Below are 14,341 nucleotides of genomic sequence, written 5' to 3'. Positions count from 1 at the left end.
ATGATGATGGAACGTGCTATGGGTGCCCAAGTGGATGGCAGCAGACCCTCTCTGGGGTGTCTCTGAAGGACAGTGGTGATGGGAAATCGTCCTTGGAGGCAGAGCGTTGGGGCAGTGCACCCGGCAATGCACTTTGCTTAGAAGGAGAAATGGCCAGACATGCAATTACCTACTGATTTCATGGGCTGCAGTCAATGCTTTGGCTGGATGGTCAGGGACATCGAAAGAATATGACTGGAAAATTGGTGGCAAAGACATTTGGAGAAAGAGGTCGGCAGAGAGAGCTCTCTGAATGAGGAAACAATTGGAGAATATTTGTGACTCCTGTGAATGATTCCTAAAAGGTAATCTCAGCAGAGGACTCTAATCATCCAGGAGATAGAATGACCGGTTCTGTGACGAGCAGCCACCCCTGACATCACCCACTGGGCTCATGAACAAAGTGGCCAGGGTGGCAGGATGAAGGTCACACACGGCCTGAGCAACAGGGACTTGCACTCACCAAGGACCATTCAGCTACACGCACCACTGAGTGCCCAGTCCTCCGTAAGTGGAGACCAACACTGAGCCTCCGATGTGACACCTTCCCTCCAAATGACCAGCCAGCTGCTTAGAAGCAGGTTGACTAGCTTGGGCCACTTCTATCACGGAGGGGGGCAATATTGTGTCCTTAACTGGAACAGACACGGACTCTGGATGTGGATGTGTCCTCCCCGCCAGTCATGCCTCTGCCAAAATGACCATCTGCTCACCTACAGAATGGCCTGTCCGATACCCCGTCACCGTATCCCACGCAGCCTTGCTTCTGACAAAGGGATTCACTTCGCAGCCAAAGAAGTGCAGTGGGGGGACCCGGCCTCATGGGCGTACCTCCTCCCTGCCGTCCTGAAGCTGGCTTGATAGAAGGGTGGCCCGGTCCTTGAAGGCTCAGTTACAACACACACCTTGGTCATCACATTTTGCAGGGCAGGGACAAGGGTCTCCAGAAAGCTGCGCGTGCTCTGAATGTGGTTCCATTTCTTCAGTAGCTAGGATTCAGGGGGTCCAGGAATCAAGGTGCAGAAATGGTAAAGTGTCCCCTCTCCCCATTTCCCCTACAGGTCCACTAGCACAATTTTTGTTCCTTGTCCCCATGAATTTATGCTCTGCTTGCCCAGAAGTCTTGGTCCCAGAGGAAGTCATTCTGTCACCAGGGGACAACAATGATCTCGCTGAACTTGTGATGGTTTAGACGTGAGGTGTCCCCCAAAAACTCAGGTGTGAGACAACGCAAGAAAGTTCTGAGATGAAATGGTGGGGTTCTGAGAGCCTTCACCCAATCGGTATGTTGATCCACTAATAAGGATTTTCTGGGTGGTAACTGGAGGCAGGGAGCGAGCAGCTGCTGGAGGTGGTCACCGAGGGCCATGCCTTTGGTGTGCATATTTTGTCCCCAGTGAGCAGAGCTTAGTCTCTGCTTCCTGATTGCCATTTCTGAGCTGCTATCCTCTCTACACCCTCCCACCATGATATTCTACCTCTCCTCTGGCACAGAGCAAGGGAGCCGACCATCTGTGGACGGAGACCTCTGAAACTACAAGTGCCAAATAAACTTTTCCTTCTCAAGAACTGTTCTTGTCATCAGACGCGGTGATGCACACCTGAATCCCATTGGTTTGGAAGGCTGAGGCAGGAGGATCGTGAGTTCAAAGCCAGCCTCAGCCACTTAGCAAGACCCTAAGCAACTCAGCAAGACCCTGTCTCTAAATAAAATACAAAAAGGGCTGGGGATGTGGCTCTGTGGTTAAGCACCCCGGGGTTCCATCCCTGGTACCAAACAAATAAAGTTTTTTTAAAAATTGTTCTATGGAGTTTTTTGGTCTCAGCAGGGGAAAAGCTGACTAAATTTAATACTGCGGTGTCATACTTCTCTCTGGCCACTCTGAGCTCCTCATGCCTCTGGGTCAACTGGCCAAGAATGGATTATGGTGTTGGCTGGGATGCCTGACCCAGATGTCAAGGGGAAGTTGGACCACTACTCCACAGTGAACACGGAAGACTAGGTGTGGAACACAGGTGATCCCTTAGAACATCTCTCTCCTAGTCTTCCCAGACCCTACAATCAAGGTCAATGGAAAACTACCACAACCCAGCCCAGGCAGAACCGTGAACAGCCTGGGTGTTTCCTATCACGAAGATCTGGGTCACACACACAGCCAGGCGAAGGACAATGACCAACTGAGGTGCTTGCAGAGGGCAGAGGGAATACAGAGTGGGCCGTGGACAAAAGTGGTTATCAATCCAGCTATAGTGGACCAAGGGACTAGTCACAAAAATGAGGACTGTGATTATTGGAGCATTTCCTATTTTGTTATGAAGATATTTGTGTGCATATATTTATATTAAACAAATATCTTTGTTTTCTTTTCTCTCTGACTCTTTTATCATGTAACATAACATGTGTGGACTTTGTGTCAGTATTTAAGTTTTATTAATTATACACCCTAGTATTTATGTTAGAAGATGTCATAAGAAGAGACACTCGAGGACTTTACTTCTGGGGAAAGAATGAATGCATCTTGGGTCCAGGGGGCACAGTCCCATCATGGTAGGCAGATCTGTTACATTTATTGTCTTTATTTGGAGATTCATATGGTTTAAGGAGATGCATATGTCAAATTGACCAAAAATGAGCTTTCTTTCTTTTTTTTTCTTTTTTTCTTGGTACTGGGGATTGAACTCAGAGACACTTAACCACTGAGCCACATCCCCAGCCCCTCTTTTATATTTTATTTAGAGACAGGGTCTTGCTGAGTTGTTTAGGGTCTTGCTAAGTTGCTGAGGCTGGCTTTGAACTCGTGATCCACCTGCCTCAGCCTCCAGAGCCACTATGAGTAAAGGCATGCATCACTGCACCCAGCCAACCAAGGGTGGATTTATGATGGTTGATTTTAGACGTTAACGTGACTGTGTCAGGAGACAGACAGATAGCCAGGAAAATATTTCTGCATTTGTCTGGGTGGGAGCCTCATCCAACCCACTGAGGGTCTAGATGGGGGTGGGAGGAGGCAGAGGAAGGGCAAAGACATGCTCTCTCTTCTGGATCTGGAACATCTCAATTCTCTCCTACCCTCCGACATCAGAACTCCCAGCGTCCGGGCCTTTGGACTTGGGGACTTTGCACCAGTGCCCCGCCCCCCAGGTTCTCAGGACTTCAGCCTTGGCCTGAGAGTTACACCATTGGTCTTCCTGATCCTCCTGCTTCCAAAGCTCAGGCACAGGAAACACGGAGGGGCTGTAATTTCTGGAATCAGGGAGCAAAGGCGCTGATGAATCAAGAACCTTTCAATTCTGACTCTTTCTGGGAGCCTCTTGTTGAAATACATACGCCCTGGGAAGATACTCAAGGAGGGTGGGCCACAGTATCTTGGCCTCCTTCACGATTCTTCCTTGGCCTTCCTATCTCTCCCAGGACAGAACCCAGCTGACCAGAAGGAAAATGGCTTCCTCCCTGAGAGCATGTGGTCCACTAGGACCTGAAGGTTTCACCGTTGTTGGAGGCTGTGCCCCACCTCTGCTGTCAGGGAGCCAGGCTGGTGGTTTCTGGGTCACAAGCTTCATGGTGGCTGGCGCTACATCTTCCTGCTGGGGTGATTTGCGCTCTGATGGTCATCCAGCTGGGCATGCCCAACCTTTGCGCGGCCTGCCCTTCATCATAGCTGCCAGTTTGCCCAGAGCCATCTGTCCTGACTGCAGCCTCTTGGCTCCTGGTGACAGGACCCCCATAAGCCCTCTGGGGAGCCAAAAGAAATAATATGTCACCTCCGTGGAGCAAGCAAAGGTCACCCTTTCTCTGCGGCAACAGAACATCTGCCCTGGGGAGAGGGATTGATGACCACTTCATCATTTACAGAGATGAAAGCCAGTCCATTTTCTTTTCCTATTGTGTTTGGCCATAGAACACAGCCAGAGCCTGAGGAGGAAAGGCCAGGGATTTCAGACGCCCTTGGGAGGCCTCATGTTGGCAGCGGCTGGGTGGCAGGAGGCCTCCTGTAGTGTCAAGGTCATCTGCCATCCCCAGCCTGGGATCTCAGACAGGCGCCGCTCTCCTGTCTCTTAGGAATATCAAATTCTACAATGTGTCAAGATGCATTCTACTGTCTTGTGTAGCTAATTAGAACAAATAAAATAAATAAATATTTCTGACTTTAAAAAAAAAAAAAAAAGAATATCGAATTCACAGAGAATTCCTTCCGGGAGCTTTTGGGTGATATTTACACCTGAAGTTATGAAACGATGAATGTATTAGTACTGCTCCGTAACAAGTTACCCCACAACCTGATAATGTAAAAGGATCAGAAATCAAGGCACTAATTAGAGAAATGCAAATTAAAACTGCACTGAGATTCCATCTCACTCCAGTCAGAGCGGCAATCACCAAGAATACAAGTAAAAGGATGTGGGGGGAAAGGCACACTCATACGTTGCTGGTGGGACTGCAAATTGGTGCGACCACTCTGGAAAGCAGTATGGAGATTCCTCAGAAAACTGAGAATGGAACCACCATTTGACCCAGCTATCCCACTCCACCATAAAGAAGAATGAAATGATGACACCTGGCAGTAAACGGATGGAACTGGAGACTGTCGTGCTAAGTGAAATAAGCCAGTCCCCCAAAACCAAAGGCCAAATGTTCTCTCTGATCTGCAGACGCTAACACACAATGGGGGAGAGGAGAATAGAAGTTCACTGGATTAGACAAAGGGGAATGAAGGGAAGGGAGGGTGATGGGAATAGGGAAGACAGCGGAATGATTTGTGCATAACTTTCCTGCGTTCATACATGAATACACAACCAGTGTAACTCCACATCATGTCCAACCACAAGAATGGAAAGTTATACTTCATTTATGTGTAATAAGTCATACATCCTACTATATGTATAACTAAAAAGAACAAACTTTTAAATAAATTAGTTAATCTTAAAAATAAAAATTAAATAAAAAGAAATCAAGCACTGCTTAGCTAAGGGCCTCTGCCTCAAGATCTCTCACAAGATGAATCAAGGTGTGAGCTGGAAACAGTCTCAGCTGAAGGGTCAACTGAGGGAATGCCAGCTTCTAGGTTCACTCACGTCATTGTTGACAGGATGTACTTCCTAGTGAGCCAGTTGACTTAGGACCTCAGTTCTGCACTGGCTGCTGGGCAGAGGCCTTCCTTGGTGTGTGGCCATGTGGTCCTCCCACCGGGCAGGTCAGATATGGTGACTGGCTTCCACTGGAGATTGAAAGTGACAGGACAATAATGAGCAAGATGGAAGGCAGAGTCTTTTCATAACCTGATCATGAAAGTGACACCCTTTCACTTTTGTCAGGGTACATGTTAGAAAGGAGTCATGGGACCCAGCTCACTTTCAAGGCCAAGGGACTGTAAAGACTGTGAGTATGCAGAGGTGAGGCTCACTGGGTCCATTCTAGAAACTGCCCACTATAGTGGGTAGTTTCGTGAGACTCTATTCAGACTTCACACACAGGCCTTGTATATCCAACCTGTTTGCTTCTATCTCCAAATTTTGAGTACAGTTGGCCTTCTGTGTCCATGGGTTCCACAGTCATGGACTCAATCCATTCCAGATTGAAATTTTGTCTTATGTGTCTTTAAATAATACAGTACAACTATTTCCATAGCAACTACTGCATTAGTTGTGATAAGCAGTCTAGAGATGATATACAGTACAAAGGAGGATGTATGGAGGGCATATGCAAATACTATACCTTTTATATAAAGGACTTAGGCATCCATGGATTTGGGTGTCTACAAATGATCCTGGAACCGATTACCCATGGATACTAAGGGATAATGTATATTGTTGCCCAGCAGCAGAGGATCATAACCTGAGCTCCACAGGCACTAGGAGGTTTCAGGGATCTCTTAAGATTTGGGGCCAAATGGTGGCCATAAGGGGATATGGCTGGAAAGAGGATCTTTAACTTTTACTAAACTCTCAAATGGTTTCAGAACCCTAAAATAAAGTAAACAACCACTCCTCAAAATGCTCGTGAGATGTCTGCCTGTGTTCCCAATGTGGTGTCGGATGGGATCAGAGGAGAAAGAGAGGAAATGGCCAACCGCATAACCGCTGGGGGATGGCAGGACCACGTGGCCTGCTCTGAAGCCATCTCGGGCAACAAGTACAGGAGCACAGGACTGGAGAGAGGAAGGGGAAGGTAAAGTACTGGCCCAGGGTTACAGTCTCCAGACAGGTTTAGAGACCAGGGCTTGTTCCGGTTTTGCTGTGCTTCTTTTCATGGATGCATGATCTCACTAAGGAGCAGCCCCAGGTGTTTTAGTGGGTATTTGCCACCATGGAGCCTTGACAACAAACTAGTACAAATATTGCTTCAACACAATGTCCTGACAAGGGGCATCCACTCTCAACTCCTTCCTTTTACCACTAATATATTTTTTCCTTTAATTTGTTTGAAAAAACTTGCTTTATACTTAAAGTATTGGTTGCAACCCCTAGGACAGAAATGAATGAGCAACCACTTAAGAACTCAGATGGTGTTATGGTGTGAATTTGAGGTGTCCCCCAAAAGCTCACGTGTGGGACAATACGAGAGGGTTCAGAGGGGAAATGACTGGGTTGTGAGAGCCTTGACCTGATCAGTGAATGGACCCCTGATGGGATTAACTGGGCTGTGGCAGGTGGGTGTGGCTGGAGGAGGGGGCATTGGGGGCGTGGCTTTGGGGTCTCTATTTGTCTCTGGAGAGTGGAGTCTCTCTCTGCTTCCTGATCACCATGTGAGCTGCTTCCCTCCACCACACTCTTCCTCCATGATGTCCTGCCTCCCCTCGAGCCCTGAGAAATGGAGCCTGCTGTCTATGAACAGAGTCCTCTGAAACTGTGAACCCCCAAGTAAACTCTTTCTCCTCCACAATCGTTCTGATAGGGTCTTTTAAAAAGCTGACTAAAACACATGTTTACTGCCAAAAAGAGAACTGGGCTAGAGATGATTGCTGGGCCCCTTGATAAAACCACTTTTGCAAAGGCAGCCTCTCTAACGGAACAGTGCATGACTGAAATGTCCCGGGAAGGAACACATCTGGTTTTTTAACATCCCCTCTGCACACTTAAGGCATGTGACTTTGGGCAAATTGACCTCCTGGGGCCTCGGGGTCCTCATCTGTAAAGTTGGAATAATAATAGGACTCACCACATAAGTCTTCAGGGGTCATTAAATCAAACATTAGATACAAAGCACTTAGTCCAGCATCTGTCCCAGAGTGAAGTCCTGGAAAAACAAGGACTGGCAATCTCCTTTCCCCTTCAGAATTTCTGAAGGCTAAGGGGCTTGGACAAGATTGTAGCTAGTGAGGAGTAAAGAACACAGGATTTTAAAACTCCAGAGAGTCTGTACTTTTAACTATCGTGATATACAAGAACATCAGTTAAGGGCCCTGGAGTTCAGGGTCCTAGATTTGAGTCTCTTCTCTAACCACACCAAGGTATGACCTTCAGCAACTCAAATGAGCAGGTCAGGCTGGCTCAGAGAGATGCTCGTTGCCCTACCCTCTGACCCCCTCCACAGCCACCCACAGCAGACATAACTAGTCAATCCCAGTACATGGGGAGAACAGAGGTATACAAGGTATGCCTTGGGAAATAAAGGGAAGTGCCCAATCTGATTTCTTGGTAAACATGCTAACGACAGATACTAAGGTTGAGAGTCCTTCCCCACAGGATGCTTTCTGCCAGATATACCTGGGCGTCTGTGTTGCTTATGGCAAACAAATCTGGAATTCTTGGATAACACTTTTGCAAGTATCAGAATTTAAAATGAGGTGCCTTGTGGTGAGCAGAGCTCTCTTTGGTGGAAGTGTGGCTCCTACGGGCATCACGTAAGGACTTGACCTGTTAGGGGAGGGGGGGATATCACTCAGGGGATTACATTAGCTGTCCCCAGCCTCTCTCTGTCTTCTAGTGCCTCACAATTGCTGCTCTGATTAAAACTGTCAGTAGAACATGGCGTAGGCGAGATCTCTGATCCTCACCTGTGTGGTATCCAGCCTTCATGTTACATCAGCCCCCTTGGAGCTACAGGGACAATCACCTTGGGGCAGGGCGCCCTGCAGATTTCCACTTCCCCAGTTCCTCCCACTGGACCTGACCCAGAGTGGTGCTCTAAAAACACTGTTAGGGCAGGCTGTTCCAGCCTGGGAGGAACCAGCCCCTGACTGTTCAGCAGAAGCCTTCAGTGACAGCTCATCAGATAGGAGAGCAGGCGGAAGTAGGGCAGAGGAGTCCACTGCAGGCCCCATGTTTCCTCAGATCCATGTTGGAAACACTCACCCCTCCCCAGGCTGTGTTGTCAGGATGGCGGGGCCACCCAGTCGGTGCCAAATGCCCTTCTGAAGCAGTCCCATGGGCTCAGAGTTTATTCCCTGCCATTGTCCTCAATAATCCATGAATCAAAAAGGACTGACATTGGTGACTGAAGAAGCCACTACAATGACCCAACAAGTTGAACTGGAGAATCTTGTAGAAACAGCCAGTTCTAGAAGCCTATGAGCCCCAGAGAAATAAGTTTCCACAAAGCTCACCATGCTCCTCCTCTAGGAATAGGAGAACTACCTCATACCATTGCTCAGAGAGGCTTGTTGCCCGACCCTCCAACCTCCCCACCATAGCCACCCGTGGCAGACATAACTAGTCAATCCCAGCACATCCCCTGGGTGGCTTCATAATTGGAAACTGGAATGATTTTTTTTTTTTTTTAGATAGAGTCACACACAGTAGAGAAACTCAGCAAACTTTGTTGGGCCATTTGTAGAGAAGCTGCACATCTTTAATACAGAAAATAAACATGTGGCAGAGAGAGAGAGAGAGAGAGAATGTGTGTTCAGGAAAAATAAAATAAAATTCAACATTTATTGGGAAATAATTTTCCATATCACTATAATAATCCATTAACCCCAGAATAAACCCAGACTTAATGGTTATTATCATTTCGCAGCAACATCTCACATTTTCCAAGACAAACAAAACTATCATTAAGTACAAAGTGTCTCTTAAGAAGTTCTTTAATGCCCATTTTCGGTGAAATAAAAATCCATCGCCCAGAGAAGGAAAATACCAGGCACTAATCATGAGGCTGAGCTTTAGTCCAGGGCCTGGGTGGCGTCATGCACCTATTTTAATTGGAGAAAGGCCCTGAAATTGAATTACGGCCACAAGATTTCGTGTGGAAGAGGACATCGGATAAGGACCTTGTCAGATCACATTCTGTGTGTTTTATAAGGCACCTCATAGTATACGTTTAAATCTCACAGATTTTATGCTGGGGCACCAGAGGCCCTGGGCTGTGAGCTCTGAGGTGTTAGAAAACAGAGATACAGTGAAATAAAATGCTGTCTCTTCAGCCTCTGTCATAAATATCTCTGTTTACCAAGTAATACTGGAAAAAAAAATAGAGAGAGGAAAAGAGAGGCAGAGAGAGTGTTGCATTTCCTAGGAGGTAAGGAATGGAAAGAAAGTCTGTTTTCTTTCTTAGTTAATGCCCTGGGTTAGGGTCTTTCAATCTTGGCACTATTGACCTGGGAGCAGATAAACCTTTATTCAAGGGTGATGGTGGGTGGGCTGTCCTGGGCACCATGGGAGGTATAGCCCCATCCCTGACCTCCACCCTCCAGATACTGATACCACCACCCACCTTGAAATTTTGACAATCAAAAATGTCTGCAAATATTGCCATATGTCCCCAGGTCAAAAAAATCACCCCTGCTACCCCGTGTGGCGGTGCACGCCTATAATCCCAACAGCCTAGGAAGCTGAGGCAGAAGGATCGCAGGTTTGAAACCAGTCTCAGCAATGTAGTGAGGCTGTATGCGACCTAGTGAGACCCTGTCTCAAAGTAAAAAATAAAAAAGGGCTGGGGATGTGTGACTCAGTGGTTAAGCACCCCTGGTACCAAAAAGAAAAAAGAAAATCACTCCTATTAAGAACCACTGATTTAAGGCCTCCAGAACTGTGAGACATAATTTTCTGTTGCCAATAAGCTACCCAGTTATGATACTGTGTGAAGAGCATTTATTCAGTTTCTGCTTCTTTTTTGACAAGTGCTTATTGTGTTACTGCTACTCACCATGCAGGAGCTGGGTCTCAGAGACAGATATTTAGACAACCAGAGGTTCCGTGAGCCAACTAGAACTTTTTGCTCTTCTGAAAAAAGTTACAGGATCCTGGGACAAGGTAGATCCAGGACCTAACTCCCTATGGAAAATGCTTAGTGACAAAGCCACCCATGGCATGGAAGAGGGAAAATGAGGACCTAAAAAGGGTAGCCACAAACCCAGCATGCATACGGCCGCTTGCCAGAGTGAGACATAAAACTGGACCCGAGAAGAAATTCATTTTAACGAATGATGGTCTAAACTTGCTGATGAGAAAGACACCATAATCCTTAGCACCGTGGCTTGGGTTGGGAGATGGCCTGGTTGTTGTAATTAACAAAATGAAGGCTTCATTTATAAATCAAATGCTCATACTAAGAATCCAAAGGATAGCAATTAATATTTTTCTGCTTGTAGTAAATTCATCTGATTTTCTGTAATACAGCACATTTGAAGATGATTTTTGCTAAATTAACAGAATATCCAGTTTATGGGACTTGTTTATGGAAAATTCAAGGCTCGAGGGAAGCCTGATGCTGTGATGTGATCAAGGAATGGAAAGGTTCAGTTTGGATGGCATGATGAAGAAATCAATAAGAAGCATTTAGGGAATTAGGAAATGTGAGAAATATTTGCCTTTAAAAATAAATAGACCCAATCTTACTTCTTACCACCCATGGAGTCTCAACTCAGAACTGGCCTCCGTCAAGCCAAATGAATATTATTTCCCAGGACTTTGAATATTCAGGGTGTGAAATAAGGCCAGAAGGCACAGTTGAAGGTGCCTTATCACCATGGTCACAGTGGCTGCCTGGTCCTAGAGAAAGCCATGGATCCTCATTTATTTCTAAGCCACCCACCAATTTTGAGAACTTTTGTGTCCTGCTCCCTCCCCCCCAAAAAAAAAAATTCCTTATGCTTAGGATGGCCAGTGTCCATTTCTTGAATTTCAAAGAATTTTGACGGAGACATAAATAATAGGAGAGAAGAGATAAACTGTGTATTAATCAAGTTTTCAGCCATTCAGGTCAGGCTCTCTGTGGAAGGTAAGAGGAGTCTGGCTTTTAGAAATATGGAGGGACGCAGCAGGAAGCTATTTAGCTTTGATAAATGTGGGGAATGTGGTTTGGAGGGCACCTGTCTACAGCTGAAATGGGAACAGAGAGAATTATGACCAGAGAGAGAGGTGGGAGAGGGCAGTCGATCCATTTACCAGAACACGTGAAATGAAGTCATTATCCAACAAACAAACAAAGGGCAGAAGAGCTGTTCAGGCTGCTGCAATTACTCGAGGCCCCTACTTAAAAGAATTATTAGGATGGATGATAAATATTCGGGGCTGGTTATGAATCAAGACAAGAGCTCTTCCTGGTCTTGTCTGCACGGCCCCCGACTATGCTCCTGGGATCTCTTCCCCCAACAAGGCTCCCACTGCCGAGGTCCTAAGGCAACCAGAGGCTCAACACAGGTGCTCAGTACACATTTGTAGAAAGAATGGACAAATGACAACCCCAGAGATATATATATGTTCCTTCTTGTGGAACGGAAGAGCAATAAAAATCTCTAGAAAATGGCCAAGCTTCTAACCATTTGAGAATGCATATCACTGACTAAAGGATGTCCATTCAATCATTGCATTCTTTTGTAGTTGTAGCAGCTAACCTCCAAGATGGTCCCAGATTCTTACATCCAGGAATCCACTGTATAGCCCCCTCCCACCCTGATTGGAGATAATAGGGATGACTAGTGTGATCAATAGGACACTGCAGAAATGATGAAATATGATTTCCAAGACTACAAAAGATAGTTCAACTTCTGTGTTAAGGTTCTCTAGAGGAACAGAATCAATAGGAAGTAAGTATGATTAGAAAAAAGGGGATTATTAGATTGACTTATGTGTCCAGAAGCTGGATAGTCCACAATGGCCGCCTACAGGCTGGAGATCTGGAGGAACCAGTAGCTGCACAGTGCAAGAGTCTGAAGCCTCAGAACAGCCCCAGTCTGAGACCAAAGGCTTCTGGAAACTCCCTGGAGAATCACTGGCAGAGTCCACGTTGGAAGAGGGAAGGAGCTAGTGTCTGATGTCCTCAGGGGATCACAGCAGCCATCAGGAACCCATTCAAAAAGAATTGAGCTTGCATCTGCTGCCACTTCCTTGTTCCTCCAACTTTTATTTGGTCCAAGCCTCCAGCCTATTGGATGGTGCTGTCCACACTTAGGGAGGGTCTCCGTTTCCATTCGCCATTCCACATGCCAATCATTCCTAGACACACCCTCATAACACGCCCAGAAGCCTCTTAATCTTAGCCATCTCTTAAGCCAATCAAGTTGACAATGCAGATTGACCATTACAGCTTCCACCTTTGCCTCTCTTAAATCACCTGCTCTGGAAGAAGCTAGCTGCCAGGCAGTGAGCTTTATATGAGGTTCATGTGATGAGGAACTGAGGGGTTTGGCCAACACCCACCATAAACATGGCATTCATGTGGTCAGCCATCTTGGTATCTTCCACCCGCCTAACAAACCTTCAGAAGATTTCAGCCTCAAGAGAAACCACAACCCAGAACCCCTCTGCTAAAAAACGCCCACATTCCTGGATCAGCAGAAACTCCAACCCTACGAATGGAGGAGGAGAGAAGGAAGAACTTTCTCCAAAGTCCATGTAAAACAAAAAATTTAAAAAAATAAAATTCAGGTCTTTCATACAATGAAGTTTGGCCTACTTTCCTCCTGACCTGTCTTCCATAAATGAAAATATAATAATACAAAAGGCTGAGCCAGTCCCGTATCTGTAGCCAAATGCCTGGTTCCAAAGTGGAAACAATTGAATGCCCCCTCACATTTCTCTGGTCTGATGAATGTTTTAGCTCAGGGTTTCTCAAGCATGGAGACCCCTCATCTCTTGATGAATCAAAAGATTCCATGTACAAATGTCCTACCAAGAGGTCTCTCAGTCAGGAAACCCGGTTAAGCCAAGATAAACAGAAGATAGTGGACATGTTTTTACTTCTACATATTCCACCACGTTGCCAAGAGACTTCTTTGTCCCCCCACAGCTCCTTCCTATAGGAAAGTCTCTGTGCAGCTCTATTCAAGTCTGAGCCTGACAGTCCTCATAAAATAGTGAAAAGGTAGAGAGCTTATTCAAGTCTGTAACCTTGTTCTTCCAACTTTTATTCCATCCAAGCCTCCATCCTAATGGACAGTGCTGTCCACACTTAGGGAGGGTCTCCACTTCAGTGGGTAACAAAATATGGTAATAAATATGGTAACAAAAGTTCAAGGTGGCCCCCACTGTTTTTCACCTACCAATATTCACACCCTGCTGTGGTCCCCTCACACACTAGAGCTGACCTAAGTCAGTCTTTCAGTTAGCTTTGGTGTCACTGTGACCAAAATACATGACAAGAACAACCCAGAACCAGGCACAGTGGCACACAGCTATCATCCTAGTGGCTTGGGAGGCTGAGGCAGGAGGATTGCAAGTTTGAGGCCAGTCTCAGCAACTCAGCAAGACCCTAAGCAATTTATTAAGATCCTGTATCAAAATTTTAAAAGTGGGGGAATGAGGTATTGCTGGGGATGTGGCTTAATGGTTAACTGCTCTTGGGTTCAAAAAAGAAAAAACTTAGAGGAAGAAAAGTTTATTTGGGGCGCATGGTTTCAGAGGTCTCAGTCCATAGACAGCTCATTCCATTGCTCTGGGCCCAAGGTGAGGCAACACGTCACCAGGGAAGGGCCCAGTGGAGGAAAGCTGCTCAGTTCATGGTGGGGTCAGGAAGCAGAGAGAGAAGGAATGGGGAGAAGTATGGCCACAGGGAAAATGCAGCCTTCCAGGGTGACCCACCTTCTCCAGCCACACCCCACCTTCCTACAGTTACCACCCAGTCAGTCTGTTCAAACTAGGACAGACAGATGAGGTCACAGCTCTCATAACCTAATCACTTCACTGAGAACATTCTTGCATTAACATAGAAGCTTTGGGGGCTGGGATTGTGGCTCAGTGGCAGAGCCTGGGAGTGTGAGACACTGGGTTCAATCCTCAGCACCACATAAAAAATAAATAAATAAATAAAGGTATTGTGTCCAACTACAACTAAAAAATAATTAAAAAAAAAAAAAAAACATAGAAGTTTCGGGAGAGCATCTCATATCCAAACCATAACAGTCACCTTTAGGGCATTATAGAA

The 14,341-nt window shown here is 46.2% G+C and overlaps 1 long non-coding RNA gene across 16 annotated transcripts in view; it reads right to left on the bottom strand.

The window, feature by feature from the left end:
- LOC110598797 (uncharacterized) overlaps positions 1 to 14,341 on the bottom strand; it is an 81,089-nt gene that overhangs the window by 50,555 nt on the left and 16,193 nt on the right. For all 16 annotated transcript variants that reach the window (XR_013434487.1, XR_013434490.1, XR_013434492.1 and 13 more), the window contains one exon: positions 5,113 to 5,255. This is a non-coding gene — a long non-coding RNA (uncharacterized LOC110598797). The remainder of the gene's footprint in view (positions 1 to 5,112; positions 5,256 to 14,341) is intronic.

The sequence above is a fragment of the Ictidomys tridecemlineatus genome, chromosome 2 (genome assembly GCF_052094955.1).
Source record: "Ictidomys tridecemlineatus isolate mIctTri1 chromosome 2, mIctTri1.hap1, whole genome shotgun sequence".
Taxonomy (NCBI): Eukaryota; Metazoa; Chordata; class Mammalia; order Rodentia; family Sciuridae; genus Ictidomys; species Ictidomys tridecemlineatus.
The sequence above is the reverse complement of the archived record's forward strand: the minus strand, read 5'-3'. Positions and strand labels throughout refer to the sequence as shown.